This window comes from Lepidochelys olivacea, assembly GCF_965140295.1.
Source record: "Lepidochelys olivacea isolate rLepOli2 genome assembly, chromosome: 1".
In the NCBI taxonomy this organism is placed as follows: Eukaryota; Metazoa; Chordata; order Testudines; family Cheloniidae; genus Lepidochelys; species Lepidochelys olivacea.
Window position 1 is genome coordinate 135,011,080 of NC_140411.1, and position 26,503 is coordinate 135,037,582.

The 26,503-nt window shown below is 44.0% G+C and overlaps 1 protein-coding gene and 1 long non-coding RNA gene across 5 annotated transcripts in view; one reads left to right on the forward strand and one right to left on the reverse strand.

Annotated features, from left to right (window-relative positions):
- Positions 1-26,503, reverse strand: part of MID1 (midline 1) — a 325,456-nt gene that overhangs the window by 156,334 nt on the left and 142,619 nt on the right. The window lies entirely within an intron of this gene.
- LOC311512673 lies at positions 19,011-25,435 on the forward strand. Its single transcript, XR_014709523.1, has 3 exons — positions 19,011-19,174; positions 21,146-21,283; positions 25,075-25,435. It is a non-coding gene; the product is annotated as an uncharacterized lncRNA (long non-coding RNA).

The following is a 26,503-nucleotide window of genomic DNA, read 5'->3' on the forward strand; positions in this document are numbered from 1 at the left end:
GTCGAGAGTCAGAAGCGAATATCTTAAATTTCAAGGACTATGCTCAAAGCTGTGTTCTGTAAATTTTATCAAAAACCTTTCTTTAATGCTACATGTGCTGACAGAACTGAAGAACTTGTCTGAGATGTTACAAGAACGAGACATGACCATTCCAAAAGCAGACAACCTAATGAAAATACACATCAAGAGAATCAAAAGTCTAAAAACAGACCCAGGAGTTCACTCTGAACAAGCTCAGAAGGCTTAACAATCCATGATGTTCAAAAACAGCAAACTAAATGGCGCTGGAAAAAAACCCAGAATCAACTTGTCTCAATTCATTCAAGTAGTCGTTGACAACACGAGGACAAAACTATTCACCACTGCCTCGAACAAAGCCAATCAAAGTACACGCAAAGAAAGGGCTTCTGATTATAAGAACTTAATTAACAATTTGTCGGTTTTTGAATCCTGAAAAATGGCAAGAGAATCCAGAGAATCCCCACTTTGGAGAAAGGGAAATAACAGCACTGGCTGATCAATGGAGAATAAATCAACAGGATACACACTTGGGATTTGTGGAATTCAAGGCTTCTGGAGGAAAACCCTTCTTGGAAAACTTAAAAAAACCCTTGTCCTTGCAGTGGACACCCTTGCTGCAAGCAACGGTCACAGCGAAAGGGGATTCAGTGCGATGAACAACATCATTACAGTGAAACAGATCACATTTATCGCTTGTCATGTAGGAGACTTGCTATTCATTTCATGTGTGGGACCTCCTTATACTCAGTGAAATCCCATGCCATGTATGAAATTGTGGCTTGGAAGGGGCTGACGTGCAGCACATTCATCTCAAGGCATGACATGACAACAGGGAGAGCAGCAAGATCAGCTGTATGCGCCAATGTGGGAGTTTCTAGAAGGTTACTCCAGTCCCTCCCCGGATGTCCCTTGCCCCGCTCACACTTTCCACAAGCCAGGACTGAGCCGCTGGAGGGTGGCTGGGGCAGGTTCGCTGTGGGTTCCCCTTGAAGCTGCAGCCCCCACCCACCAGCCCCCATTGCTGTGTGTGTTGCTGCCACCCCCGGACCTCTGTCCCCCCCGGATGGCTCCTATGCACGGTTCCCTTCCGCAGCCTGGCAGAGCAGCAGCTGCTGAGCCTGGAAGTTTTTCTGGCAGTGGCTGGGCTTCTCTGCCAGCCAGTTCCCCTCCTCCCTGCCGCAAGCTGGAGAGGAGCCGCTGCTGAGTGCGAGGCGGGGGTGAAGCGCCAAGCCTAGCCACCTTCCACAGCCTGGCCGGAGGAGGAAGGAGCCACCGGGTGGAATATGGAACAAAGTCACCATGCCCTCCTCATCTTCTCTCCAGCTCCTCCACCAAGGGCAGGGTAGGGGGGTGCGGCGCTGGATGACTGGATCGATGGCTCCAACAAAGACACCCTGACCATGGCCGCTGCTGGCCCATTACTTCAAGCTGGAATTGGCGCTGATAGCTGGGATGGGCTGCTGCCCTGGGAGACAGGGCATTTCCTGGGCATCATCCTGAAGCTAGCCCAGCTCTGTCCCACAGCTGCGTGGGGCAGTGGAGCTGGTGGCTTTGGCTCGTGGTGACAGAGCCTGCAGGGACTTTTCCTTTGAGTCTTGCACCTGCAGAGCTCAGTGGGGTTGGCTGAGGCTCCCTCCCCCTCCCTCTGCCTGCTGTATTTCCTCTGAGTCTGGTTCACGTACACAGATTCTCTCCCCCTCCCTCCATGCTGTCTTCTTTCCATGGGGGCTCCCTTAAACTGGAGGAGAGGAGAGAAATGTGACAGTGAGTTCAGGCTTTTATTCCACTATTAAAGTTTTATTCTAGAGACAGCATTGGTAGTTGTAGCTTTAATTTCTATATCAAAGTCATGCAAAGAGATCCATGAAGTTAAGTGTGTAGGAATGGAGGTGGGTTGCGATACGACTGTATTGATAAGAAATGTAAGTTACTTTCACTCCTGCCTGGGAGCTACGCTGTTCAGGAGCTACAAGTAGTATGTGAAGGGTGATGGGTCAGAAATTTAGTAGGGCTTCCAGCCCACCTCAGATGGCCCACAGATTGAGGGGTGGAATGCTTGGCTTCTTGTGTAGTCAGTGTGAGCAAATCCTACCCCAGACAGAAGGATTTTGTGAGTAGAAACTCACTGAACCCGTAAACCATATAGAGATCGGGGCGGGGGGCACAATACTGAGTTTATAAACAGAATAAGACAACTTTTTGAATTATATAGCTCAGTGGTTTGAGCATTGGCCTGCTAAACCCAGGGTTGTGAGTTCAATCCTTGAGGGGACCATTTAGGGGTCTGGGGCAAAAACTGGGGATTGGTCCTGCTTTGAGCAGGGGGTTGGACTAGATGACCTCCTGAGGTCCCTTCCAACCCTAACCTTCTATGATTCTATGATATGGAATTGTTTTCAGCTTGACACTGAAATCTACGAGTTGATTGGTTAACATGTCGTATGATCAGTGGAATGATTGACACACAAATTCCTCATGGAAAAGGTAGCACATTTAAATCAGACTCTAGACAAGCAAAAAATATGTTTTTGAATTATCGCCATTTTCAGGAGCATTGCTGTTGAACTTATAGCATCTGAAAAGGCTTCATGTCACTGTGCCTGAATAGCAGAGCCAGGAAATTGATTTTTTTAGAGCTTTTCTGTCAAAATGAAGGAAGAATATGGAAGAGCATGCATTAGGGTGGCTAAGCTGCCTTGAAAAAGTTTTTGACCTACACTAGCAAACAATTAGCATAGGGATGTTTGGAGAACACATTTAGCCTATTACCACTGGCAGGTGCTATGAACTGTGAAGTAAAGGAATATGACTCAAGCTGGGGACTCAAGTGAAGGAGGAAACAAAAGGCTGTATCCAGTGATTCCTTTAAGTATTTTCCATACTGAAAAAATTAACAATTATAAATAAAAATAAATATTTGCACTTCTATAAGTGTCTTCCACCAGGAGATCTCAAGGCACTTTACAAACATTAGTTAATCCTCACAATAATCTTTTGAGATGGGTATTCTCAAGGGCTCCAAGTATTCCACAGCACAACGGGACCAAATTCCACATCAGTAGCTCCTAAATTCTGTGGCTGCAAACCCTAAATCCCATGGCAACATTCATTTATTCTATTGCATGAAATATCCTCCTTTCCTATTACTCCCCTGTCTTCACCTCCAGGAAAACAAACATAGTCACGACTCTCAGTTGAAAATGCTCCTTGACTTCAGAGCCGTTGATGATTTTAGGGATTCTCTTATGTGGAACTGTATGGAGAGCATGCACTAAAATCCAATTAACTCCTCCTTATGGAGGAAGCTACAGAGCAAGAGGAAACTACAGACAGGTCCCAGAAGGGCAGGGAGACAGAAAATAAAATGTTGGGCACCCGGCTACTGCAAAATGGGAGTTTTGTGGTAAAAATACAAAATCCCATGGTATTTTGAGAAAATTCCATATTACAACACAACAACAGAATTACAGAATACATTAGACCCCAAATGAGATCAATGGGACAGTTCACACCTCTCAGACCTACTGTTTCAGACTGTGTGCACACACAGGCAAATGAGTCTGCATCGGTTTGCACTGCGGGTCACTTTTTAAACTATCTCCACTACCAGAAGGAACTTTTTTTTAAAATGGAAGGTCAGATTATGAAGCACAATTCTTCAGAAAGGGGGGCTGCACAGTAAGCTCCAAGGTCAAAGAGTTGCAGAATACACTGGATCTGGGTAGTATTAGCCCCATTTTTCAAATGAAAAAAAAATGAGGGACAGAAGGGCTAAATAACTTAACCCAAGATCACACCTGTGGCAGCAGGAAATATGTGGGAACAGAACTCAGCTCTCTTACTCCTAGTTTTGGATGTTAGCCATAGACCATATTCTGAGCTTTCTTTCATGTTACCAGTTCAGAATGTGTATTAAGCAAAACTGCCATTCTTCTCCTCACTTTTGAAGAGCATAAAATATAAAACAGTCAGTTGGAATCCAGAACGGAAGAAGGTGGTTTTATGGCATTTGGCTTAGCTCTATTAAAATGTACCGGCATTAAGGACTTTGTGTAGTTCAGGTACACTGAAGTAAATCTATCAGACTGAAGTCTCTCCATCAAAAATAGTGGGTACAGTTACTTTGCAAGAGGCTGAGTGCCAGCAACTCCATGAACTGACCTCTTGCAGTGATCAGAACCCAAAGCATTTTCTCCTCACTAACATAGACGTGATGTGAAAAAAGCCTCGGAGATGAAACACCCGAGGAGATATATGTGTGAACTTAAAAGGCAGCAGCACAGACATCGCTTAAATGTTTAATGCTAAAAGAGGAGTTGCAGCTAGGGGCAGTATTTGTTTAGGATAATTTGCAGATGAACTATATTTACTTTCCTCCCCTCTTTCCCCAGCCCTTGTTTTAAGAGCATCAAATAGACCCTGGAAGTAAAATATCTATTAATCAATTATACAATCAAAATAAAGAAAAATTCCCACACATCTGAATTACCAGGAGAAGGTTAAAAAAAAAAGCTAGTTAGTCTTCCTACCCCCCTCACACTGAAGACTATATTATACTACTATCAATGCCGACACTCTTTTGACATACAGAAGAACCTACTTAAAGAACGGCACACTTTGCACCTGGGGAAAAGCAGATTTAAAAAAAAAATCCCCTGAGGGCTTCACAACAGCCTGGCTAGTACTGCTACTGGTTATTATCTCAGTCCAAAACCTGCTTCATTTAAAAGTTTCTCATTAATTCTCCGTCACTGACATTTTGTTCACAATTCTGCTCCCTCTTTGGTGTATTAACAGTGCAGTAGCCGACCCATGAGGAACACAGAAATTCTGACTGCGGGGCTGGCTGTGAGTTTAGTAAAGGGAGCTTTGTTCTCTCTCTTCAAGCCAGCCAAGTTTCCCCCACTTTCCCTCCCTCCTTTTCAAAAAGAACTGCTCAGACACCATCCTTCCCCACACAAACCCTCCTTTTCTCCTCCCCTTAACCTCACCCTCACAACCTGGCGTAACAACATCCAGAAGTAATTCTCTGGATGGGTGATTTTTAATCACTATCCTGACTGGCAGCACCAGGGATTAAACTATGGTCCATTCGAGCAGTAGCTTTTATACATGTTAGCTCCCTGGCGTGCTGAGCTCTAAAAACTCTCTTTCTTCTGCTATGTCTGCTCTGTGTCTTGCAAAAACCTACTTGCTGAGGTTTGTGGTACACAGATTTATCTAGGGTTACATAAATGGGATTAACTGCCATAGTGCATTTCAAAAGGCATTATAGAGAGTCTTCCTCTCAGAATTTAGCAATATGGGTCTGGCTTCATCTTTTTTGGCTCATCTACATTTATTTTCACTACTATTATTTAAGGTTAAATTCTAATGTATACCAAAGAATGGTTTATGGAAACCAAATACGTGTCACACCACTATATCATCCCTGTTATGAATTCAGAAGTAGTCAGATGTGAATCACTGCTGTAATCTAGCACAGCTTCCTGCTTGAGGATACCATAAAAATAATATACCATCTGCTCTCGTTCTGCTAAGTGAAGATTTCCTTGCTTTGCTGATACCTTCAACAAAGCGCTGCAAAATCACAAGTAAATTACTTTTACCATAATGCATTTCCTCCTCCTGAGTGATTCCTCCACAAACAACACAGAAAGCTTTTCTATTTATAATGCAAACATTGGTACATTCTGTCATCCATGGGAACTAAGGCATGTGATGGTTGTTGGATTGGGTATTTTTTCTACACTGTAAAATCAGAATCAATTTTTGTGGCATATAAAAAGTAAGTTTATTGGATTTTGTAAGAGCCAAGTGTACAGTGTAAATTCTTTTCATGCAGTTCTGCCAATGCTCCTCAGTCTTGAGCTGCAATACCCCTATTATTCCAGTCCTCAGACTCTACTGTGTATAGACCACTAACTGTGCTGAACTGCATGAGGGTGGCTGTTAACAAATGTACATTAGGAGCTAAATTGAGACCATCAATCTTGTTTCAATTGCCACTTCAATCAGATTATAACCCAGGCCTTCAGAGGTGAAAGAAAGACTGGAAACTACACACATAGCATCACTTATCTTCCATGTCTCAGGAGCCAACCATTTTGAAACATTATGAAGAAAGAAAGTTAATATTTTATTTTAACATACGATTGACCCAGGATTTTATGATACTCTGGGTGCGGCTACACTTGAAGCTGGAAGCATTAATTCCATCTTGTGGAGACATACTCACACTGGCTCTGATGAAGCTAGTGTGCTAAAAATAGAGTATAACTGGGGTGGTGTGAGTGGTGGAGAGGCTAAGTGCCCCAAGTATGTGCATAGGTTCTCAGACGTGTACGTACTCAGGGCAGCTAGCCCCTCCCATCACTCGCACAGGTGCAGATACACTCTATTTTTAGCATGCTAGCTCAATCAGAGCATATAGTACCCTAATAAAAAAAATGGGAAATGTGGTCCATGTGCCACTTATTTTACTGTAAATTATTTTGCCATATATAAATGCTACTGTTCAAATATGCATAGACATTGCCAAAATATATAGCTTTATTTTATGTGAATGCTTGTGGTTATGAAGGATGAGAGTTAAAGAAATGGACAGTTCTTTAACTTTCAATGGAAAGTACATTGAATGGGATCCTGCAAGACGCTGAGCACTCATGAATCCCATTCACTTCTTGCTGCAGACAATGGGAGTTTTGTGCTTGACTTCAGTGGGAGGTGGACCGGGCCATTTGTAGAGAAGCGAGATGAGGCTCAAAGTAATCATGCCTTTTTTAACAAATGTGCAGAACAACAAGGATTGACCAGGCTATCTTTAGGTGATAAATATTTCCTTTGTTGGGGAAACCATAAAATAATGACAGGTTTCAGAGTAACAGCCGTGTTAGTCTGTATTCGCAAAAAGAAAAGGAGTACTTGTGGCACTCAATGAAGTGAGCTGTAGCTCACGAAAGCTTATGCTCAAATAAATTGGTTAGTCTCTAAGGTGCCACAAGTACTCCTTTTCTTCATAAAATAATGGGAAGTTAGAAGAAAATTTACCATGAGAGAATGATTCTTGAACTGACTAAACTGACTATAGTGAAAAAAATTCAAAGTTGAGTGCCTAAGAGCTAGGCATCCACATCCAGAATCAGGAACCTACATAGCTGGTGTGATTATCAGATGCTCTTTGCCTCTGAAGATCCCACTGATGTAAATGGAGTTACTCAGGATTTGCACTAGTGCAACCGAGAGCAGCATTTGGCTGACAGTGTCCTGGTTGTACAGAAACATTCCTGGATATCAAATGAAATCACGCACTAAAATTCTGAGCAGTGCAAATCATAGGTGCAAAGCTTAAAATCCCTAGATGCTGAGCTGGTGCCAATTTGGCAGCAGCACCTGTGGCAAAAGAAAAACTGGGCTTTTCCTCCCCCATGTTGTATTATGAATGGTCACGGAATGCCTACCTTATAAAATCACACACATATTTTCCCATTTTTAGTTTGGAATAGATTAAGTGAAGTCACTGAAATGCATTTTTTCTGACTTCTCTTGATCTAATGTCCCCACTGTAACTTCTCTGATTTTCACTTTTAAAAAAAATGACATCTGAACTGCCAGTGTGTCTGCCGCTTTATAGTCTGAGTCTAATTAAAACCAACAGGTTATAAAAACCCTTGGAATTTATATGCACTAAAATGTCTAACGCTAAATATTGAACACGTAAAACAGGAGCTTACCCTCAATTACACCAGCATTACAACCAGTGCACATATTAGCACTACTGTTAATTGTTCCTGATAGTCACCCATTCAAATAATTTAATAACGTGATCTAGGATACAGAATGAAGCCACGATGTTACAGAAACTAATAGTTTTCTGGGGGGACAGGCGTTTTAACAAACATATTTCTGAGGTAGATCAATTTTTTGTGGTGGCCAGTATTGACAAGCATCCCTATAACTTCCGCTCTCTTTGTACCAGGAGCCTTGCCTCTCATGCAAGGTGCTTGGGAGGTTGAACTAAGGGTCCAATAACCATAGTAGCCTTCCTTTCTTAGGATTGTTGTTGTTGGCCAAACCCAACATATCTAAGGAATGCTAGGATTGGCTGGCAGGGTACTGCTCATAAGAGGTGGCTTCAGGATGATGCAGGTCTCTTCCTGCTCTGTCCCAGTCTTCTCCAAATGCAGGCTCTGCACCCAAGTATGCAACTCATTATTACCAATACTCACCAATCAAAAAATCATAAGTCAGGGCTCCAAAAATCCCGAGTGGCTTAAAAATCATGAGAAGATTGAAAAAATAGCAAGTCTGGGGATCTTTTTTACACGCCTCTGGGTTTTGAACTTGTAAGGTTCAACTACCATGAGAGCTAGAGACTTATTTAAAAAAAATTAAAAAAGCAAAGCTGAGATTCTTACTTAACTATCTGACCTTGGGAGTGAGGACTTTAAGGAAAAAGGAGATGTGATAAAATTGCAAAAGCTGGCAACACTTAAGGGTCCCCAGCCACGGGACTGGGCTGGGCCTAAGCAACTTTTCCCAGTGACCAGGACTGCATGGCCTAAGCTGCTACTGAAATGAGTTTGGAGAGGCACTGACAGCGCAGTGGATCAACCATGGAAGGAGATTAGCTGGGAGAATGAACTCTTCTACATTTCATTGGGATGAAAAACTGAAGCTGAGGACACTCCTCTTTGACACGAACACAGGTATTTTCAGCTTGGACATACTGTAATAGATTGAAATTGGTTGCAGGTGGGTTTTCACCAGCTAAACTCGAAGTTAGCAGCATCTGTGGCAGTTTGCCTTGGCAGCAGGCTTAGATTCCCCTTGGGGGGAATGGTGGGTTGGTTTTCCAGTGCCACAGAGGCTAGCTGGGATGAAAGCCCTTTAGGTATCTACTCATCTTCCAGGCCAAAGACAATTGGATCCCTGAGCTCTTGATAGTGAGGTTTGGGATTTCCTCATTCAGTAGCTTGCAAAGGGCTACAGACTTTGGAATTGTATGGGCTATGAACACATTGCATCTAAGTTTGCTGATGAAAGATGCAAGTTTTTGAGCTACACAGAGCTCTCCTTCAGGTCTAGGAAATATATATGTAACCCCTTTGGGATTTAGAGAGTATGGCCCCTTTAAATCTTTTTCCTAAGGGGTGAGGGGGAGCAGCGAGAGAAAGGAGAGAAACTCCAGAGTGGTGGCTCTGGAGCTCCAGAGAGAGAAGGGTTGCAGCCCGCAGGCCCTCACAAAGTGAAGCAGCGGAGAACCTGCCTGAAGCCTGGGAAGGACAGCATGGCTGATCGGGGACACCCCAGGACAGGAGCCACGAGGAGCACTGTGCCAGGGAGGAATCGCTCGAGAAGGACAGGCCGGAGCTGTATCACTGCTGCCCAGAGCTGCATGGGGCTGTGAGTACTGGGGCTTGTGACTCTGCACTGGGGATAAGGAGGGAGGCTGCTAGCTAGTTAAGTGGGGAGGTGGTTGCTCTGTGTGGCTTTGCAGAGAACAGCAGAAGAGGGCACTGGAGGAGTTTGTTGAGGAAAGTTTACTGGCACCGAAGACGACCAGGAGCACCCAAGACTCACCACTGGACTGGAACTTTGCTCAGGATTCCTGAACACTGTGTGCAGACGTTTCTCAGTGTCTGCCCTTTCAGACTGTGCTACCACTGGACCCGTGGGGCCTTAGTTTGGATGCAACCCTGTTTTACTGCTCCACCTATATTTCCTCTGGTTGTTTTTCTCTTCTCATCCCTCTGTAAATAAAAATCTCCCTTTTGTTATATCCATTGTACTTTTCCTGTGGGTGGGTGTGTTCACTCTGGGGGTTTGAAACAGGTGTCCTTGGGATGGAAGGGACTTTCCCTGCTGCATTCCTGCATACGCGGTCTCTTGTCCAGAGCTGCCTGCAGAGCAGACTCCACCTTGGCTACGAGAGTGCTAGAGTTAAATACACAAAGTGTCACAACGAAATACAAGCAGAACAAAATTGTTTAGCCAAAGTAGCTAACATATATTTCAAGGGACCATTCAGAATGAAGTAGCCCGTTAATACCTCTCCAGTCATAGGAGGGAAGGGGGGGGAAGGCTGGGGGACGAGGGTGCTAAGAGAGTTAGAGATTGTTATAAGCCATAAATCCAGTATCTCTGTTGAGTCCATACTTTTTACTATCAAGCAAAGTTATGAATCGGAGCTCCCAGGATCATCTTTAGAAGGTAGCATGTCCATTTTTTGAGGTCCAACTTGAGACATCTCAGAGGCCTGCTTATTGGAGGTCAGGTGTTCAACATTTTCTGAAAAATCAGATCCTCTTAAGGCAGGGGTGGGCAAACTTTTTGGCCTGAGGGCCACATCGGGTTTCCGAAATTGTATGGAGTGCCAGTTTGGGGAGGCTTTGCCTCCCCAAACAGCCAGGCATGGCCCGGCCCCCGCCCCTTATCAGACCCCCCCACTTCTCGCCCCCTGGGACTCCTGCCCCATACAACTCCCCCTGTTCTCTGTCTCCTGACACCCCCCCTCCCCCCCGGGACCACTGCCCCATCCACCCTCTCTGTCCCCTGACCGCTCCCAGACTCCCCCACCCCTGACTGCCCCCTGCTGCCCCAACCAACCCCTCCTCTTATTCCTGACTTCCCACCTAGGACCCCTGGCCCATCCAACCACCCCTTCTTCCTGACCACCCCTGGAACTCCTGCACCTGACTGCCCCACACTGCCCCATCCAACCCCCCTCCTTCCTGACTGCCCCCCGGGGAGCCCTGTTCCCCGCCCTCTGACTGCCCTGATCCCTATCCACACCCCCACCCCCTGACCACCACCCTGAACTCCCCGCCCCTCTATCCAACGCCCCCTGCCCCCTGACCGCGCTGCCTGGTGGCTGGCGGCGCTACAGCCGTGCCGCCCAGAGCACCAGGACAGGCAGCCGCACCGCCCAGCTGGAGCCAGCCACGCCACCGCGCAGCACAGAGCACAGGGTCAGGCCGTGATTCTGCAGCTGCGCTGCCCGGCAAGAGCTCGTAGCCCGGCCGCCCAGAGCATTGCACCAGCGCACAATGAGCTGAGGCTGCAGGGGAGAGGGAACAGCAGGGGAGGGGCCGGGGGCTAGCCTCCCGGGCCAGGAGCTGGGCAGGATGGTCCCGCGGGCCGGATGTGGCCCACGGGCCTTAGTTTGCCCACCTCTGTCTTAAGGTGTCCCTGGGTTGGGCACCCAAAATCACTAGTAATGACTCCTGAAAATACAGGCTGTTCAGTCCAAGCGTTATCTTATTTTGTTTAAGTTGCAGCTACTCAGCCAAGAATCTGCTGTTTGTATCCATCCGCACTGGCTCTTACCGTTTGCGAAAGCTCAATAGTCCACAATTTCCTTCCTGAACCTAGGGGGTGTTTTTCTTTCATCTCTAATGTTCTCAGCTGAATAATCCGAGTATGATGTATGTATTTCTTCTAAATGGTAGTTTTAATGCTTTGAAAGCTGATCTTTCTTCTCATCAGAGTTACATGATAGGACCCATATTTTCCTTCTGCATAATTTCATTTAAATACGACAACAACAAAACCTAAATGGAACATAAAAATGACTACATCACTGTAGATAGCTCTGTACTGCCAGCCATTCCTTTAAGTCTCTACCCTGCACGGCTCATTACACAGGAAATATTTCCAGTTTTCTTGTGGCTGAGCCCCATACAACCCATTTTACTAGCACAAACTATTCCTTCATGGATTATAACATCAGATCCTTTATTTCCCGATTTAAGAACACCAAGTTGCTAAACAGATTTTTGTATATCTCTGGATTATTGGCATTGAATCATTTCAATCAAGCAGCCAGATGAAATTAATGGTTCAGATGAAATAAGGAAATTCTCTAAATAGAGGATGCCTATTCATCTTTCTGTGGGTGCTATGAATGCAGTGAAAGCATAAGATGAAGTTTTGGATGTTACACAGAAAACAGCTTTCAAACATAACATCACTGAAAGATATAGCTGTTATCCACAGCCAAGGGCAACAAAAATTTGCCATGGCTTTAAAATTCATAGATTTGGCACTCCTTTTATAAGAACATGGGGAAAAGTTCACGGATTTCATAGCTTCACTAATTCTAAGAAACAGGCGTGCCTTTATGTACTCTGAACATTACTACAGAAAGGATCCTTCTAGATTTCCAGAGATGAAGAAAAATAAAATGTAGATAGGATATTCACAGTATGTGTGACCAATGAATGCTCCTCCTTTTAAGCACATTAATCCATTTACTCACAAATTATTTGGTACCTTTGGTAGAACTGCATTTTAACAGTGTAAAGCTGTCTGCTTATTGCAGTCTCTTGCAGTTCTGCTCGGTGGTCACTTTGGAGTGGACGAGCTGAACTCTATTTTAAATAGATGTCTGGAAAGAGGTGGAGTGAAGTATCTATAGCTAAGTCCCAGTGGGTTCTAGTAACAAAACCCTAGAAGGAAGTTTAAAAGATTAGCACTATAAAACTTCTTAGGCTGTGTCTACACTAGAGACCTTAGAGCAGCACAACTGTATCGATGCAGCTACACCACTGTAAGATCTCTTGCATAACCACGCTATGCTGATGGGAGAGAGCTCTCCTTTCAACATAATTAAGCCACCTCCAACGAGCAGGGATAGCTATGTCGGTGGTAGGATTGCTAACTTTCTATTTGCAGAAAACCGAACACCCTGCCCTGCCCCTTCTCCAAGGTCCCACCCATTCACTCCATCCCCCTTCCCTCAGTCGCTCACTCTCCCCCACTCTCGCTCACTCACTCATTCATTTTCACCAGGCTGGGGTGGGGGTTGGGGTGCAAGGGCTCCGGCTGAGCGTGCGGTCTCTGGGGTAGGGCTGGAGATGAGGGGTTTGGGATGTAGGAGGGGGCTCTGGGCTGGGGGTTGGGGCTAAGGGGTTCAGAGTGTGGGAGGTGGTATGGGCTCTGGGCTGGGGGCTCTGGGGTGGAGCCGGGGATGAGAGGTTTGGGGTGTAGGAGCGGGCTTCGGGCCTGGGCAGGAGGTTGGGGTGCAGGAAGGAGTAAGGGCTCTGTCTGGGGGTGCGGGCTCTGGGGTGGGGCCAGGGATGAGGGGTTTAGGATGCACAAGGAGACTCTAGACTGGGGCAGGGGGTTGAGGCATGGGAGGGGGAGAGGGGTGCAGGCTCCAGGCAGCATTTATCTCAGGCGGCTCCCAGAGGAAAATGCCAGCACCTTCCTATCTCCTAAGGGGAGGCGTGGCCAGGTGGCTCTGCATGTACAGAACCATAACTAGGCATTTTAGCACCCAGGTTGAGCAAGCATTTTTGCACCCTCTACTTTTTCATAATTTTTCCACCCTTGCAGCTTTGCGCCCTGGGGAGATACCTGCTTGCCTCGCACTGGTTATGACCCTGCTCCTATATGATGCTATTAACACATGTTCCAACTTCACAGTCCCGCACAGGCAGAAGTCATGAAAAAGGTCTGTCCTAAACAAAGGAATGTGTGCTTGCCTTAATTTGCATGTAAGCAGTAAACAGGGGCGGTGCCACCAAGCAGGAAGGGGAAAAAAACACAAACGCACAAACAATGGGGAAAAAAACAGCAGAGAACATCCTTCCACATAGTCTCCTGGTTCTCAGATGGAAATGTTTTTCAAGAGGAGGACTGAAACTATAAACAGAACAGGCAAACACCCCAACAGATCTTTCTCTCTTTCCTTGCCCACTGCATTCTCTGCACCTGAGAAGACAAAGGAAATAGCTGTTGGACTCTGGGCCGGGGAGAGTGGTTCCTGACCTAAAGAGTTTGGTCAATAACCTCGCTGGAAGCATGTGATGAGAAATTTTGTTTGAATTTAATACAGTTTGTTCAGTTAGTAAATGTTTTATCTTCATTTTTCTTGTAACCATTTATGACTTTTATGCCTCATTACTTGTACTCACTTAAAATCTCTCTTTGTAGTTAATAAACTTGTTTTATTGTTTTATCTAATCCAGTGTGTTTAAGTTCAAGTGTCTGGGTAACTCCATTTCGGGTAACAAGATGTATATATATTATTTCCTTAAAGGAATAGTGGACTTAATATATTTGTAATGTCCAGAAGAGGGCTGGGCTATACAGGACATATGTTTCTGGGGAAAGATCAGGGAATGGGGGGGTGTCGAGGTCATCCTGCAGTATAATCAAGGGTGGTGAGACCCAGGGTGTAGCTGGCAGCCTGCAGTTACACACAGACACTCAGGGTGTGGTTTGTATGAACCCGAGGTTGCAGGGTGTAGCTGGCAGCCTGCAGTTACACACAGCCCCTCACTAATCTGGATTGTGTCCCGGTATGTCACAACTGGGACCCAAGAGCTGAAGGCCAATTAATCGGATATGTAAGTTTCTCAGTACCATGCATTTTTCAGATGAGGTTAATTGAAATCTTTTTGTATGGCATCATCAAAACAAACTCCATAATTCATTTGTGCAGATCAAAGTTCTGATCATTCCCAAAGATCTACTCTTATGGGCTTTTAACTGTACTACAAAAGAGAGAAAAACCTTTGCTGACACCGCATGAAATCACTAAATAAGGTATTTTAAACATTGTTCCCAATGAGACCAATTTCAATTTTCTATACAAGCTCTTCCTGACATCTTCCACTGTCCTCATTTCAAGGATGATGGCTGAAAGCTTCAAGTCAATATGAGAGCAGAACATGAGTGTCATCTAAAATATACCTGAACAGGTAGCTCCACAGGGTAATCCTATTTGAAGAACTGTATAGGTATAACACTGACAACAACTTTGGTTAAGTATTTTCACACCTGATATTAAAAAAAAACACAACACATCGTTTATCTAGGTATTTATTTGGCCCTCAGCACCAACATCCAAGCACCACCCAATCATTAATGGATTTTATCCTCACAACATCTTGGTGAAGCAGGGAAGGATTATCCTCATTTTACAGATTGGGGAATTGAAACACAGGGTAGTTTAAGTGATTTGCCTTAGGTCACACATGGTAAGTCTTCACTGCAAAGTGATTGGCATCTGGGTCTGAGCACCCAGATTAGCCTACCTTAGATATGAGCAATCATGCTGCCAGTGCTAAAGTAGTCTGAAGAAAGTCGGGGGGGGGGGGGGGGCACAAGGGAGAAGGGGTCTCTCAGTCTGGGAGCAGCAGCTTTGGTAAAACAGTGCTTAAAGTGCACCTCTCAGTGATCCAGCTCATTTTTATTTTATTTTGTCAGATCTTTCACTGCCCAGACACACTTTAAGTACTGCACACTGCAAAGCCCTAACCAGAGTTGTTGTGTCTTGATGCTACACCCCCTCCCTCCCGCATGCATCACGAGGATTTCTAGGGACACATTCCACAGTTCTTTGTGTTGCAGTAAGCTGAGTCACTCTACACTGCTTTCCCAGTGAACTGTGGGAGAACTTGTCTGTGCTTCTGGGCACACGGGGGCAATCGTGGGAAGGCACTGGAGGATTATCAGCATTCAAGTGATAAAACCTGCACCCTCACTGCAAAGGTTATCAGCCCATGTGAAAGCAGAACTTGACCTCCAACCTATATCCTCAGTTAGGCCAACAAGCCTGGGTTGAAAGCACCACCAGACTCAACTAAGAGGTTTTTGTGTGTGGACAGGAAGGAGGTTAGGAACACCACCAAGTGCCCAAGCGAAGTCTGCAATGAACATATACCCAGAGAGAGCATGGAAGTTGTAAAAGAGCCAGGGATTGAACCCATTCTCCTGCATCCCAGTCCAGTGCTTTAATAAGTAGACTTCCTACCTCAATATTGTTAAACATAAGAATAAACCTGCACAATATTTAAAATTAATTGCCACAGCTGTGCATCATATTTTTAATATAAACACTTTAAACCAGGGCCAAATTTTACCAGAGCAATATGTCTAAAGAACCTTTCAAGTCTTTGAGATCAAAGGTGCTATATGAATGTGAATGCATTATTAATATTCTATTTTTCCACGCATCTAGGCTTTTATATCAGACCCATCATTGTGGTATCCGTAGCCCCAGCTGGTGTTTCATCTATAGAAGTACCTCTTCTGCAGTTGTGTCTCCACTGCTTATAAGGTGTGTTTAAAAATTATATTATATTTAATATTTTGATATAATATAAAAGTCAAAATGAAATGATTTGACATAATTAAAATGAAATTGAATTCCAAATTGTTTCAATGGTTCTGAATTAAAAAATGTTTCAAAGTTCCATTCCATGGGAAATTTCAATATTTCAGCTTTTCATCATTCCAATTCAGGATATCATCATCGCAGAAATTTCAGAATTTCCTGCTGAATGAAAATTCTGGTTTCCAACCAGCTCTACAGGAACAGAACTATGCAATTTTACTTTGTAGCCCTATAGTGTTGAACAGTACATGTACTGTTTACTTTTTTAACAGAACTAGAGGTTCCCTGAGGGCACTTTACAAATTTACACTAAAGGGTTAGGAATGTTCCACTGAGCAGTGATACACCTGGCTGAATATCTCCAGGGGAATATATATCCCAGCATTGTGACTCTTTTATACCAGCTAGGTTTGGGCAAAGTGGCCAGCAAAGGGCTGCATGACCTACCCTAGCACCGAGCAGCCTCCCCTCCCCCACCCCTGCCTTTTCAGGATCCACAGACCAGGGAGCATTTCGAGACAGCGTGGAGCAGTCAGTGATGGATTGGAAGAGGGAGGTGATATGACCCGGATGTTTCTGCATGCCAATAATTAACTCCTATTGCAAGCACCACATGGCAATGCAGCAAGTGGCCCAAGTTATGGCTGCCAGCAGAATAGGGTAAGCAAAAAACATCCTCCCCTCCTTCACTGTGGAGGGATAAATCTGGCCTAGAGTGCTTTACACCGAGTACAGTATTGTAGCATTACAAATGAGGCAAGAGAGCCACACTGTTAAAGGAACAGTAGAAGGAGGCAAGAGACCACACTGTCAAAAACCCCAAATCCAACAAACTTTAATGCATCCAGAGCCTTCAGACCCAACCATGTCTGCCGCCCTACAGGTGAAGACATGGGGCACCATGCACCAAAAGAGCACTTTGATCCAATTTCTATTCTGCGAACCTCTCTCAAATCACATTCACCTGCAGTCCCAAGCGGTGGGGGAGGGGAAGTCTATTGCCTTCAGCAGGCAGGCTCACCTCAGGGCTACATTTATTCCCCCTCCCCGCCCACCATCAGAATCATTTAAGCCCCCAATTGCTGTAATTTACCAAGGTGCCCTTTTGCATTCTGTTTTTAAAATGACAGTTGACAAGCTACCATATGTGACCAATAACTGCTACTCGGAGCTAAGATCTGCAGATGGTGATAGACGTGGCGCCTGGCATGCCATTAGCCATGGGAATTATCAATTATAGACTAGCCAAAATAAACTCTTCAGAAATTTCCTCTGGGTGTTAATCATTCTGAATCACATTCATTCTCGCACTTTAGGCAAAGATTCTTGACCTTATTCTGAGCATAAACACAAATATTAAATAATGTATCTATCATCACCTGAAGCTATGACTAACCTTTTTACCCCAACAACAGTTAGAATTAAAAATAAATAAATTAACCTCCAAAGCATAAATGATCGAATCCCAAAGTTTCACTGACTTGCTTGATTTTCTACAAAATAAACTACGGTGTGAATTTTGCTCTGTGTCAATTCACATACTGAAAACATTACAATTTTATCCTTTAAAAGTAGAATAGCTAATTCCCTTCCTGCCATGAGTGCAGGGGATTGGACTAGATGACCTCTCGAGGTCCCTTCCAGTTCTATGATTCTACTATTCACACTGCCTTAAAATATTACTGTACAAGGCTGGGGAAGTAAATTAACTCAGTCGCCTTTCATTTCTGAAGACCGAGGTTCAAACCCTGCCTAGGTTACACAGTTGCATGTGTTTGGAGATCTTATAAGAATATTTGACTACATCAGAATCATACACCAGCATATAATTTGGTATGGCTGCAGTTCTCTGTTATTGAATCTGCCCACAACATTCTAGCCAGTGTTATATCACTTTCATTAGCTCTAGATTTAGCCATACAAATGTTGATTAAAACAACACATAAACACTAAAAATATTGATCTTAAAGACCTGATACAGCACCATATAGCTGAGGTCATCAAAAGTGTGTGTCACAAGGTTGTCTACTCCTCAGGGCTAATGTAAAACTCTTGCACAATGGAGCAAAATATTTCAATGTTTGTTTTTATTACTAAGGGCCAGAGAACAAGTCCCTTACTCCTGCTGATGAATGTTTACTCACACAGGTAGATCCCAGTGTGAGTAAATGTTCACCAGTGAGAGCAAGGGGCTCACAATCTGGCTCAATGAGAGCTCATAAACATTGTTTAAAAAATGGAATAAGGTATTTCCCAGAATCTCTTAAATTGACAACATCCCTTTAAATTTTGCTTCACTCTTTTTAAAAAATATTAAACTTTTTTTCCCATTTGGTTTCTAAATTGATTATATCTGGTTTCATTATCAAGCTTACAGCTATCAGTAAAAAGCTTGATGAGAGAGAATGTACAAAATTCCTCAAATTATAGAAAAATCCCCTTGGGATTTGATCCTTGGAGAAAAACTTTTTTAGTGAGTTTTAGATAAGCTAAACTCAAAACTACATACTAAAAAAATGTACTTTTTCTTTGATTTATATAATAAACATGAGAATCAAAACTAGGGGACCAGACGATTTATTTGAGATAAATCACCATTGATCATTATGCCACTCACAGACTGAAGCAGGGTTAAGGCACACATATTAATGGAGAAGTGTATGAAGTTAGCAATGACTTTTCTCAGTACTTCTTTTGTGAGGCCTTCTGTGACCGGGTGTACTGGCCCCGCAATGGAGCGGAACAGATTAAAGCAGCGCTCTTAGCAGCAGAAGCCATGCCCCCTGCTGGGCATGCTCCAACTGCTGCTGCAGTATAAAAACAAGCAGCCTAGCTCAGACTGGGCTTACTGCTGAGGAGGAAGGATGCACCTTGCCAGTGCCAGCTGAGTAGCAGTCAGGATCCCAGATAGCCGGAGTAGGAGATGCTGAGGCCCAGGCACTTGTGGATGACCTAAGGAGATTGCAGTTACCACCTGAGGAGCCCAGAGACTGCAAAGACACTGTGACTTCAGCTGCAGGAGTCATGGTAGGATGTAGCCCAGGGAAGGATGAGCCAGGGTCCTGGCAGAAGTGGGTGTGTTGTGGGTGGATTCCTCACTGATTGTCCAGGGGAACCCCATTGACTCTGGCCGTTGGGCTGCACTTCCCTGTAGTCCAGGGAAGCCCCACTGGCTTTAACTGCAGGCCCACCCCACCTTTCATGGGGTGTACTGGCCCTGTGACCTAAGTTCCCTCTAAGCTGTGCAGCCTTGCAGCAGGCTGTAAAAGGCTGTGCAGCAGGCTAGGGGTGGGTGGGAACTGGGAAGGGGAGCAAGTTGAGCATCCAGGGCTGCTGTGGGCCTCTTCCCCCTCTTCTGGAGCTCTGTGCTGCTGGTGGGAAGAGAGCTGTGGGGGAGTCCTCTGGCCCCAGCCCTGGGGCAGCCTGCCTGCACTGCAAACTTCTCATCCCTGGTTCCACCCCAGAGCCTGCACCCCCAGTCAAAGCCTGGCCCTGCACCCCAACCCTCTGCCTGAGCCCCCTACACATCCCAAACACCTCATCCCCAGAGCTCTTGCCCCAGCCAGAGCCTTCACACCCCAACCCTCAGCCCTATGCTAAGCCCCCTCCCTCGCACATCACCTCCATATTGGTGCACAGAGCAAGATTCATTCTGCACATGAGTGGGGGAAAAATTAGAGGGAATGCTGCTCATGACACCTTCTCTGAATCCCTGTTTTAAAAATTCCTGTCTCAAACCTACTTGCTTCTCCAACTATTACCCCATTTTCTTCCTCCTCTTTGCCCCCAGGCTCTTCATTTGCCATCTACTCCTACTTCTTCAGCTTTTTCCCCTCAGACTCCTTCAGTATTGTTCTGCTCTTCATGTTCTACTCAATCTATACTTACCAAGACAACCTATAATCATGTAATGCCTAAAAAACCCATTCTCATTGTTGATCTGATACTTTTTCAAGCACACATGGTTCAAGAATTTCATAAATTATTTTAGCTGACTGACTTGAGACACTTTTAAAAAGGCCTGATTTTCAGAAATTGCTGTACACCCATCCTCCGAAAATCTGACCCCTTCAAAGCTTCAAGATGAGCAAAACCCAAAACTGGAGGCACATAAAAATCATTAGTCACTCTGGAAAATCTTATCCTTGGACTCCTGGGTCTATTCTCCTTCCTAGTGATCATCCCATGATTACCTAGTTCTCTTCTTTTCTTTCCATTTTTGCCCCACTTGTTATCTTCTCCTCTTGTTGGCTTCTCTCAGGGTTCTTCCTTCTGCATATTATCCCTAGGTAACATAGTCCTCTTTCATAGCTCTAACTACAGCTGTATCATGGTGACTCTCAGAATCTCCTTCCTGTTGCCAACACTAAAAATTATGCCAAAAAAATGGGCAATTGGTCATGGACAGTGAGTACCATAGGCTGGGGGAGGCTGTGCCGCCCCAAACAGCCAGACATAGTCCTGTTCGTGCTCCACTCCCAGGTCCTCCCTCCTGCTTTGTGTGCGGCTCCAGTCTCCCTGCACCACTCGCCCTCCTGGCGCTTTGGGAGGGTGGGGGAGCTAAGCAGGGCTCGGTAGCCGCAAGGGGTTGGTGGGGCATCAGGCGGAAAGGGTGGGACTGAGGGCTAGCCTCCCCCACCTGGCAGTTCACGTGCCACCCACAGAGTTGGTGTTTGTGCTGCAATGCAGACACAGTGCACAGATAGTAAAGGGGCTAGTGTTTTCTTTCCACCTCCTCCCTTGGTGTCTGCTCTGGTGTATGAAGGCATAGAAAGACTGAGGTGGGGGGAGGAGGAGGAGGAGGGAAGAGCCTTAAGTCAGCCTGCTCTGCACACTACTATCTAGTAGGAGGAAGTTAAAAAAATGCCTCAGTGAGGCTGGTCAAAATTATTTTACTTTAGAAATTAGTGTGAAAATTTGCAATTAACTTTTTGGGGGGGTGGGAGGGAATTGGCAAAATGTATTGTAACTTTTCCCTCTTTTTTTTTTTTTTTTGAGCAATGTAACTTCTCAGACAGCTACACATAAGCTAGGATGCACAACCATTGAGATTGCCCTCCAATCCTGACCCCCAAAAAAGCAGCACTGGCTGTCTCTCTCTGTCTGGATATCCCACTACACACTCAGACTCAACAGGTAAAATAAAATCTTACATTTCTTCATAAACTTTCCCTTCTCTTTCTCTGTTAACTCCAATATTCTCCCCAACACAAAGCTCAAACTTGGTGTCATATTTGATTCCTCTTTTCTTCCTATATCCAGATGTTGCTAACTCTTGTAGAGACCAAACAACAACAGCTTGAACTTCCATCTTTTTTCTTCTCTATTTCAACCGCTAGTATTCTGGTCCATGCCTAGTCATCTCTTCCCACAAAACACATGGGGAAACGAATCGGCTCAAAAGATCTGCTCTCACTGAGGAATCTACCTTACCCTCAGAATGTAGGAGGAGGATTTATTTTTAGTATCATTCCATAGAAACAGATAAACTGTAAAACCGTGCAATGGGCAACTCTAAAATAACCTACTGTGGGGGGAAAGTTTCTTAACCTCAGACAGCTGTTGGTTGACTTATGTCCTGAAGCATGAAGACCGAGACCTCTAAGTGCTTTTCTTTGCTAGTATATCTGTGGATAGTCTTATCCATATAAATAGCTAAGTGAAATTTTAATCTAGCTAAATTCTTGTTCCTAATGATATTTTGTGGCAAGTGAGTTCCATAGGCTAATTAACAGCAGCATAAAGAGATCAGTTTTAAATCATTTGGATTTTTCCCCATCATGACCTGCTGTTGTGTTCTTGATCTGTTTTAGATTGTAAACTCCAAGGAGCAGGGATCGTCTCTTTCCATTTCCTTGCAGATTGCCATGGTCATCTACAGTAACTGCATGTGCTTATACTGCTCTAGCAATACTAGACTTCTAGCTCCAGCCATTTCTTCACCTTTCAGAAGTATTGATGAGGCATCTTTGAAGGCATAGTCTTATCAGGCTTTTTTTCCAATTAAGCTTGATAATGGGGGGTATAAGAGCATTTACATCTAATGCACATTCAAGGACTTTAGAAAGCAATTTTACTTGAGCTGAAAATCTGAGCACCAGGACCTTTTGAAGGTTACATTTATTTGTGAAGAAAGGGTGGAGAAATTATACAGCTCTTTCCACATTAGAATATTTTAACACCGAGAGGAACAAGGCCACATTCAAACCCTGAGGACCATTTCATATCATTCATTTTAAAAAAATGTTAAAAGATAAAAGGCCTACGCCCCCTGCTCCTGCAAGAGGGTGTGAGTCTTCAACTATTTGCGCGTGTGTGTAAATTCACCCACCTAAGTAGTCCCATGATTATTCTCACATGCCTGCATGACTGGGTCCAGAGGCACTAGCCAAAAGCCTCTCCCCTTTGATTCCAATGGGAGCAAGATTAGGATTCAAAACTCTTTCCTGGATATGTAGAAATGCTACACAAAGCCAGAATATGACTTGCCCTGACAAGAACATGCAGAGGCTTAAGAGGCCACAAGAGGGGGAAGGTAGGGAGGGGGGCACAGTTAACTCTCCAGGGCCACTACTCCCCCATCTGTGCAGCTGGTTGGTGGGTGGGTGGGTAGAATTGAGGAGTAGGTGGAGCCACAGCTTCACCACCTTAACACAGGAGCTAGCAGAGATGAACTGGTGCAGAGGAGGAAGTAACTTGCTACACTAGGAGCCGATTATTTCCTCACTGGAGCAGGGAGGAAGAAGAGACACATTTCATTCCTTAGCCTGCTCCTGAGGCACTAACTGTTGTATCCTTGGGGGCAGCAGTTTTGGCTATTACCACGACAACCAAATACACAACGCTAACAATCACCCTTGAACTCAGGGCAGATTGTATGGCCCAGCCCTGACACTGGAAAAAAAAAAAAACAAATGTGAAGACAAAACATGAATATTTAGGGAAATCCAAGTTTTATCTTCAATGCTGAGCAAAATTTTGTCTAGATGAATTACAAGTGATTTCCTATGATCTCACCCATTTCGCAGGGGGAGGAAATCTGCTTATTCACAAGAACTCAGTAAGCTCTATACAATGATAAAGGCAAACAGCTAATTATCACAAAACTAAAAATATATTTCCATAAATAAAGCTGTGTAGGGGCAACATGAGGCCTAGTTGTTCTTCACTCCGTAACCTTAACACGAGTTATACATTTACATCAAGGGGAGAAGAGATGCCTTAGGATTTTTATAGGTTGCTATTTATTGACAGAAAAAAAACCCTCCTTACCACACAAAGGGCATATCAAAAAGAGACAGTTTTGGAGTGTGGTGGTGGTTGGTTAGTTTGCTTTGTCAAATGCAGATCTCTACAATTATTAGCCTGTAGGATCCTGGTAAAGAATAAGTAAATATATATATAAAAGTACTAGCAGGACACTGCAATGCAAAAAGGATGTTAAATTGTTCAAGCAACGGGATGACATAACTAATACTGACATAATTTCCAGGCAGCAAAGCAAAACTAGGTCAAGCCACATTGACCTATCTAACATAATAAGCATTTTTTTCCCAGATTTTTACAATGTAGGCTGTGTCTGCAGGCATTAACGTCCTCTGTTATCAATGTATAGTGTTGTCACTCTGCTTTAATGTCTTATCACCATGTTGTGTTAATTAGACCAAAACAATATAGTGCACTTTTGAACTGTTTAACTCCCAGTTAGGAATCCTTACCTAACTGCACTCTTTTCTTTATCCAATCAGAAAAGAACCACCATTAACTCTTTACAGCCACTGGTTTCAAGGGGCATTGTTAAAGGGGGTATCTGCATCAAAATATATTAATCTCTACCAGTTGCTCTATTCAGTGCATTTTATTTGTTTCTAAAAAGGGACTGCAAAGCTAATTTATTTGATTAAGCAAACTGCATTGATTTTGACCCTGCTATATCACGCCAGAGCACAGGTGCAGATTTGTGCATGTATGTGCCCCAGTCACTTCCATGCAACTTGATTTCCTTCCACCCTTTGCCATTTTGTTTTCCTGTCCCAATTCTTTACCCAGACAGCATGCTGAAAGTGACAAGAATCCTGCTGTCTCCACATTTCTCCCAAAGTAGCCCTGCCTTTGTTCTCTTGACACTGTCTTGCAGTTTTTGCAGCACACATTTCATTTTTCAGGGGACACAAGGAACTTGCTGGTTTTTAACTGCATTTTTTTCAGAAAATTACATCTTACATTTCTGCCTTTACTTACTATATTGCAGCATAGCACATTAGTCTCAACCACAATACAAGTGTGATCCTGGTTACTGAAGTCTCCATTTGCAGTTTTACCTGAGAGTTTGGAACAGAATGCAACAGTTCTCTGGGTTCCCAGGACTGAGTGTCACCTTGTTATCCCCTCTCTGTAGCAACAGGTAGCCTCACCGGACTCAGTGAGGTGTTGGCTCCCTAAACCCATGCTACTCAAAGCACTCTTCTCTAGACCATGCCAGTAGGGTTGCCAGTTTTGGTTGGATTTATTCCTGAAGGCTTCATCACATGACAATCTTGAATTAAACATTAATCTTTAATTCCTGGAGACTTCAGGACAATCCTGAAGGGTTGGCAACCCTACATGCCAGCCCTGTCTTTGCCATGCAGGTTAATAATAAGTGCACCCCAGTCCCTGAGTCCCTTTGAATCATTCCCCTGTGATCTCCAGCCCTTGACACTAACTACTCACAGAAATTCCAGATCCTCTGCCCAGTTTTACCTTAAATCACAGTTCCTATATAACACAGCACTTGTGAGAATAAAACGAGAGTAGGTTTATTTTAAAAGAGTGGAGATTTAACTAGAAAAAAGAGAATGGTGGAAACATTTACAATACAAAATAATAAAACAAACCGGGATCTACATGTATCTATACCTTTCCTAACATAGATTCTCTCTCAACAGGTCAGTTTGTTGCAGAGTTGGCTGTCTTCACAGAAACCAGAACCCAATTCTTCCATGGTAGCCTATCTGCATCCTTTCACTAAGGAGGCTTCTCTGCACTCTAATATATGGAATCGGTCTTTTGCCTCTACTCAAACATGGAAATCCCCTGCCCTTTTTATGCCCTTTTTATCTCAAGTGATTTTCATTGTTTGCTGTTGTCTTTGATTGTTTCCATCAGTAGTCTTGGGATGGAGCAAGGCTAGATCATTGAGCCTTGCTTTACATCACTGGCTAACCAAGGAGGGGTGACAGCGTCTTCCTGCTTGAATGGACCATCATCAAGACATACTGGTAACATCCATTGGTAACTAACTCTTACTCAAAGTCCATAAAACCTATTCCTTAAATATTACCCAAGTGCATATCTTAATGATTATGAATCTTGACTATTTATACGCTTTTTGTAGGTACCTTTACATGTTACTCTTTATGGATAAATAGACTGCGAGATGTGTGTTTGGTATAATAAGTGTTAGGTCTGGTGAGAGTTGTTTGCAAAAGACCGGGGACCCTTGGCCAACAGGCTTCTGTCAAACCTAGAAATTGCCAGACTGGATCAGACGAAGACCATTTAGTTCACCATCCTGTCGCTGACCGTGGCCAGCACCAGATGCTTCAGAGGAAGGTATAAGAACTTTGCAACATGCGGATATAGAATAATCTGACCTCCACTGTAGGTCTCCTCCTGGTCTCTAATAGAAACAGGCTTATGACCTGAAACATGAGTTATTATAATTCCAAATTTTTTGGACAACTCTGGATATTCTTGATCTAGAGATAGTTGGTAATTTTGCTGAGAGTTTTCATTTTTATATTGGGAAATCAAATTGAAATTTTTCATTTCTGGTCAGGTCAGCTTGAATTGGAATATTTTGTGTTTTGAGTTGAAACATTTCATTTCAAAAGAGTTCGGCAAAACATTAAACTGAATTTCCCATCAGAGCATTGCTTTGAGGGTTTGCAGTTCAGACCCCATTCTCTATGGGCCAGGCTCCCTTGAGGACTATAATGAAATGTGGATTTCCCTGACTAAACTTAGTGCATCATGAGTCACATGACTGTGGGAACATTATGGGGGATGTAGTCCAGCCATGGAGCCTAGCCTCTATAGGAGAAAGGGAACATCAGGTGCCTGAACTACATCTCCCATGAGGTAATATGCTACTAGGGGAATACAGTTTAGTATTTAATGGGCTCAAAATGAAACACTTTAGATCATTTCAGTAAACTGAAATGAAACATTTCCATTTCAAAAATGTTAATGTTACCTTTTGTTTGAAAAGGTAAATTCTGAATCTCAATTTTTCTGGATCTATGTTCCCCAAAAAATTTGGGAAAGAAGGGAGACAGGCAAATGGGTTCATTTTCTAAACTTTTCTTGCTTGCC